This window comes from Papio anubis, chromosome 14, assembly GCF_008728515.1.
Source record: "Papio anubis isolate 15944 chromosome 14, Panubis1.0, whole genome shotgun sequence".
NCBI lineage: Eukaryota > Metazoa > Chordata > Mammalia > Primates > Cercopithecidae > Papio > Papio anubis.
Window position 1 is genome coordinate 12,952,835 of NC_044989.1, and position 6,382 is coordinate 12,959,216.

The 6,382-nt window shown below is 38.8% G+C and overlaps 1 long non-coding RNA gene across 1 annotated transcript; it reads right to left on the minus strand.

Moving 5' to 3' along the window:
* Nucleotides 1–328: 328 nt before the first annotated feature.
* LOC103876736 lies at nt 329–4,560 on the minus strand. Its single transcript, XR_002516521.2, has 3 exons — nt 4,530–4,560; nt 3,551–4,373; nt 329–1,836 (listed from the first exon to the last, which is right to left on the minus strand). It is a non-coding gene; the product is annotated as an uncharacterized LOC103876736 (long non-coding RNA).
* Between the last annotated feature and the right edge of the window lie 1,822 nt (nt 4,561–6,382).

A 6,382-nucleotide genomic window follows, 5' to 3' on the forward strand; every position in this document is an offset into this window, starting at 1 on the left:
TTCTTGATTTGAAATTATTGCTTCTACATTCACAAAAATACTATTCCACGTTGTTCTTAATAAAAATATTTTTACCTAGTTATTGTATTAAAGATGTCTTGATTTTACAAAAGGTATCAAGGATTTTTAAATATTTTTCTAGCTCCTGGAATTACTTAAATAACGGTTTAATTATCTGTTCTTTTGAAACTAAGTAAAACTCATTTATTAATCCAGTAGATCCTGTTTCAATGAACAAAGTTTTCAAATACTTTGTAATAATTAGTCTTCATATTTTGACGTATTTGAGGTTCATTTTATTTTTGCCATGAAATTTAGATCATTATTTGATAGGAATTATAGATTTCTCTTAGGATTTCAAATTCTTTTGACAATATATCCTTTCCAATATTTATATTTATTCTATTACATTTATTCTGCTCTATTCTAGTGCAGCTTTTAACATTATTTATTCCGATGGTAGGCCACATATAAGATCACCAAATGATCCCTGTCTCTCAGTATTTGTGCTGTCATGTGATCCCCTCCCACTGAGTATAGGATGGATCTGTGTTTTGCTTTGAACAAACAGAATACAGCAAAAATGATGGGTGTGGTTGGGTTATGAAAAGACTCTCTCAGACTCACTGGCTTCCTCTGAGGGAAGCTAGCTACCATGCTGTAAGCAATCGTATGGAGAAGGCTGTCTGGCCAATGGCTAAAGGAAGATGCCTGTTAAAAGCCAGGAAGAAATAGAGCCCCTCAGCCAAACAAATGGAGACGCACTGAGTGTTGCTGACAATAACATCAAGAAATTTAGGAGTGGATTATCCTCTCCTTCAGACGAGACTGCAGCCCAGATGACATCTTGATTATCACCCCACGGGAAATCTTAAGTCAGAGGCACTCATCCTAAGCCCAAATTCCTGACCTTCAGACACAGGTAAATCAATGTGGGAGGGGTAATTTATGATCTGAGAAATAGAGAACTAATACAAATTCTTTTCACTAATAATTTTTACCTTGGTTTATGTTGTTGTTTCAAATTTCTTTTCAAAATTTAGAATTTTATTTTATTACATATATTTGACAAGTCTTAATTTAGATGGATTTTGAAAAAAGAAAAATATTTATTGTAAAAGAAGGACATAATTATGCAGGCCAAACTGGTTGGTGAGTTCATGAACTTGTTAGAGACCCTGGCTCTTTTGAGCTTACTCCTCTAGGCGTAGACATCTTCTCTCCTTTTGGTACAAGTTCTACCAGGTTAAAAGGTGGGAGAAGGACCAGAGAAGTGCCAGGGATTTAAGGTATTCAATAATATTTTTATGATAACAAATTGACTGGATATTTTGCCATGTATCTGGAAAGTAGGTAGGAATATGATAACGTTTCAGCAAAGCAGTCATGTGACCATTGCTACCATGGTAACAGAGTTTGTTACCATAAAGCAGGGTCAACAAACTACGACCCATGGTCCAAACCCAGCCCATTGTCTGCTTTTATAAATATAATTTTATTGAAACATATCCACACCTCACCATTTATTGTTTTGTTTTCTATGGCTGCTTTCACATTATAATAGCATAGATAAATGGAGACAGAGAGCATAAAATCTGTAAGAAATTTATTAACGGGCCCCTTACAGAAAATGTTTGCCAATCTCCTATTTAAGAGAGGATAGAGTAGATGTGGGAACTAATCTATAAAGTCAGGACAAGAAGCATAGCAGCAGAAAAAGCTTTCCATATTTGATACTAGTATCTGGTCATCTAGGCTGGGTGTGGCTGGTGGCACTGCTTCGTGTTTGTCATTACCTTTTTCATAACTACAGGTTGGGCTGAGGATATTCTTCTCCTGGTAATGTCAGAGAAATAAAGAAGAAACAAACATTAAAATCCTGCTGAGGCCTTTACTTAACATTGGTATAATATCATTTCATCCTTATTCTATTGGTCAGAGTAAGTCAAACAGACAAATCCAAAGTCAAGAGGCAAGAAGTATACCCCAAAGTGAGTAGATGCTGCTAAGTGTTGTAGCATACGGAAGGAAAACCATGGGGTGCAGAATTGGAATTATAACACAGCCTCTGACATCAGTCTGAATGGATTCTTCCCATAGGGCTACCTGGGGAGATGTGAAAATTGTCTGAAGTGTGCGTTTCCTGCCACCAGAGAGTTGCCCAGTGCAAAGGTGCCCATGACAGAGCAAGGGACAGAAATATTTCTAAGGAAGCTACAGTTGTGTACACTCAAAGTTTAGTGTTTGAACTCCTGCCCCACAGAGAGTATGCTGACTAGGTCCTGTTGGGTAAGCGAACACCACAGACAGTAGAATTCATTTCCATCTTCTCTAATCTTTGCACCTCCTCCTGCCCCACCCACCTGCTGCATGAAGTGTGGAGGCAGATATACATGAAAAATAAATACTGAAGGGACCACTATTTTATTTCTCCACCTTATATTCTTTAGTTTGGGGAAAAGGAGATGTTGTGAACTAGACTGAAGATTGAAATCTTGGATTTTCCAGAATCCAGAGTGCTTTCATTTCCAAAATGACATGTGTTCTTATGATTAAAAAGTGATTGGGATAAATAGCCGGGCGAGGTGGCGGGCACCTGTAGTCCCAGCTACTCCGGAGGCTGAGGCAGGAGAATGGCGCAAACCTGGGAGGCAGAGCTTGCAGTGAGCTGAGATCCGGCCACTGCGCTCCAGCCTGGGCGACAGCGCCAGACTCCATCTCAAAAAAAAAAAAAAAAAGTGATTGGGAAACCTATGGGCTATGTCTAAAATACCTTCAACAGGGAATGGAGGGAGAACCTATGCACCATGTCTCAAGACAGCAGTTGGTGAAGAAAAATAAACTTTAAACAATTTTTGTTGTTATTATTTCCATAAATCTTTGAATTAAGCCTCTTCATTAAATTATAAGAGTAAATCTACCATGGTAGTCTATGATCTGTTAGAAGAAAAAGTTACTTAGACTCAATGATTCAACAACAAATGGCATTTAAAGCATGAAGCTTCAGTGCACATTTTTTGTTGTTATTAATGTGTTACTGGCATGAACTCTGAAAGACTGACATGGAGTTCCTCCCCTACCTGAAGGCAGCAGTTTTGGGATCCTCCCATCTTATTTTTTCTTTTTTTTTTTTTTTTTTTCCGAGACGGAGTCTCGCTATGTCGCCCAGGCTGGAGTGCGGTGGCGTGATCTCAGCTCACTACAAGCTCTGCCTCCTTGGTTCAAACCATTCTCCTGCCACAGCCTCCAGAGTAGCTGGGACTACGGGTGCCCTCCACCACACCCGGCTAATTTTTTTGTATTTTTAATAGACACGGGGTTTCACTGTGTTAGCCAGGACGGTTTCGATCTCCTGACCTCGTGATCCTCCCTCCTTGGCCTCCCAAAGTGCTGGGATTACAGGTGTGAGATAGCATGCCCGGTCAGGATCCTCCCATCTTATTCTAAGAGGGCTAATGAAATAATATAACTTGGAGCTGTCCCTGTGAGATCAGAAGGACCGGAAGATTAATCTCAATGTGAGCTTCTGTATTCCTGATATTGTGGTTACCTTTGGTCTCATTTGATTGATGGTTCAACAATGAACTGATGAAAATGCAACCTTGGTTGAGTCTGAATTGTCGTTGTCATGAATTCTTCCCCTGTGTTAGCCCTGTGGCTGGTCAGGCTTAATCCCCAGGTCACAATGTTGTGGTAGGGTTAAACTGACAACAGAGGGGATAGAACTTGGATTGTTATCATCATCGCCACCACAATGAGTCAGATCTGTTCATCTTTGATCAGGATTTGGTGACAGGAGGAGTAATTTCATTTATAAACATCCCTAAGTAAAGCCATTAGGGGAAAGAGAGTAGAATTGTGTCAAAATTATTAGATATCGACAGAAAATACTCAATAGTTGATGTAGTTTGTCTGTGTCCCCACCCAAATCTCATCTTGAATTGTGGCTCCCATAAAACCCACATGTCATGGCAGGGATCTGGTGGGAGTAATTGAATCATGGGGGTAGTTACCCCCATGCTGCTGTCCTCCTGATAGTGTATGAGTTCTCATGAGATCTGATGAGAAAGGGGCTTTCCCCCAGTTGGCTCAGCACTTCTGCTTCCTGCCACCACGTGAAGTAGGATGTGTTTTCTTCCCCTTCTTCCATGATTGTATGTTTCCTGAGGCCTCCCCAGCCCTGTGGAACTGTGATCCAATTAAGTGTCTTTCCTTTATAAATTACCCCACCTCAGTATTTCTTCATAGCAGCATGAGAACGAACTAAGACAGTAGTGATGGCTGAATTGAGGAATAAATGAAGGATCCAAATATGATGTTAGACTTTTGTCTTTTCTTCACCTCAGTCCTCTGTACAATTCCACTTTGCTTCTCTGAAGGAAAGGGAATAAGGATGGAATTATAAACACATCTGAAATTCTTATTTGTAATTTAAATAAAGCTTATCATGGGTCTCTTCTTTATTTCTTCACATTGACACCCCACTTACCCCCTAATTCCCATTTCAGTCTCTCCTCCTTCCCACTTACCCTCTTCATCGCATCTAAATATACAGAGTGTTGTAGGGAAGGAATAGAACTAATCACTTTGAATGCATTACCTCATTAAGCCTCATAATACATTTATATAGAAGCTATTATTATGCACATTCTATAGACGAAGAGAGTGGAGTTAGAATATTTAAGCAGGTTTCCCAAAGCCTATTCTTACGCCTAGGAGTTTGGTTTGGTTCTACCCCAATGCACAACCATATTGGTATATTAGCTTCAAGTATGGTTCATATGGTAGTATATGTTCAGCGTAAAATCCTTCTACTTTCTTCTCTTCAAAAAGAGCAACAAATCATCAACAGAACAGTTAAGATGCTTACTATTTCCCTTTTACGATAATTAAGTGCAGTGCACAGCGTGGTACCAAGGCAGAGCTGGGGCAGGGATGTGATGTGTGACCTGTCATGATTTCAATGATCTCTTCCCATATTTTTATATGAACAATCAGCATTTTTAACACTGTGTATATGCAGCTTCAACTCATTCTATCAGGTAACTACTGTTAAAACTCCCGCACATTTCACTGCTACCATTGCATGTTTCTCCAACCTAGAACTTTGGCGTTTCTTGTTTTGTAGTCACCTAACTCCAACCTCGACTGCAGTCATCCCATGGTTGTCTTCCCTCTGTGTGTTTCTGTCCTCACATGAGAGTTTCCACTTCTTATAAGAACACCAGTTGTATTGGATTAAGGGCCCATACTGTTCCAGTATTATCTTATTTTAACTAGTTAGAGCTACAAGGTCCCTATTTCCAAATAAAGCAACATGCACAGAGACTACGGGTCAGGGCTTCAACATATATTTTTGGATAACACATTTAGCACATAGTAGCGACGCTAGAAAATTAACATTTTTCTCTATAATTTTCACAGTTTTAGGTTCAGGCCAAATGATCTCTGACTTCTTTTACAATTCTAACAGGCCTTGTCCCTGAAAGTTCTTTTTATTGACATTTTTTATAATTTGAATAATTTTTTTAATTGAAAGGACTGGAAAAAATTACTGTATTTTCATGCATACACACACACAGACACACACACACACACACACACACACAGATTCAGTGAGCATAGCTTGAAGTATGCACAGCACTGATGGGAACAGAGAAGAAAAATATTTAAGATCCGTCAAGGTTACAACAGACTGCCAGAGACTTATATACTGCCTTGTTTCTAAGGTCAGCTGTTAGACAGCTTACAAGAGTTTTATTTGCACAAAGATTAATTTATTATTTATGAAATTAATAATTTATTAATTTCATTAATTCATGAAAGCCCATAAAACATATTTGTAGGTGGTTGTTAATGTTTATTGAAGTGTGTGTGTGTGTTCGTGTGTGTGTGTTTGTCCACACTTTACCATAGCCCAAGATCCTTAGGAAAAAATTTCCATCATCCTTTAGTTTTCTTCTTCTTGAGATCTTGTTATCTGAATGACTTTATACATACTAAAAAGTAAGCAAAAAATTTCAGGAGTGCAGCTGCCTATATGTTGGATGATGACTGGATGGTGTTTTAAACATTTGGCCATAGATAATGAAAGCTTATTCATCTCAGTTCTTTCAATGAGTATTACACTGGGGTGTGACTGAATCTGATGTGTGCTCAGAACACAAATGAAAGTCAAAAGTTTACAACAGGATTTTTCATCCCATTATTATGATTTTTGCTTCATGGAAGGACATGCAGGAGAACTGAACAAGAGGAAAGAGGAGGAAGCACTAACGTTTGCTCATACTAGGATTAGAGGAAAGCACTGATTTTTGTGTGTGTGACAAGTGTTTTGTATGCTCATCGCATTTTCACCTATGGGTACATTCTCCGATTGTTC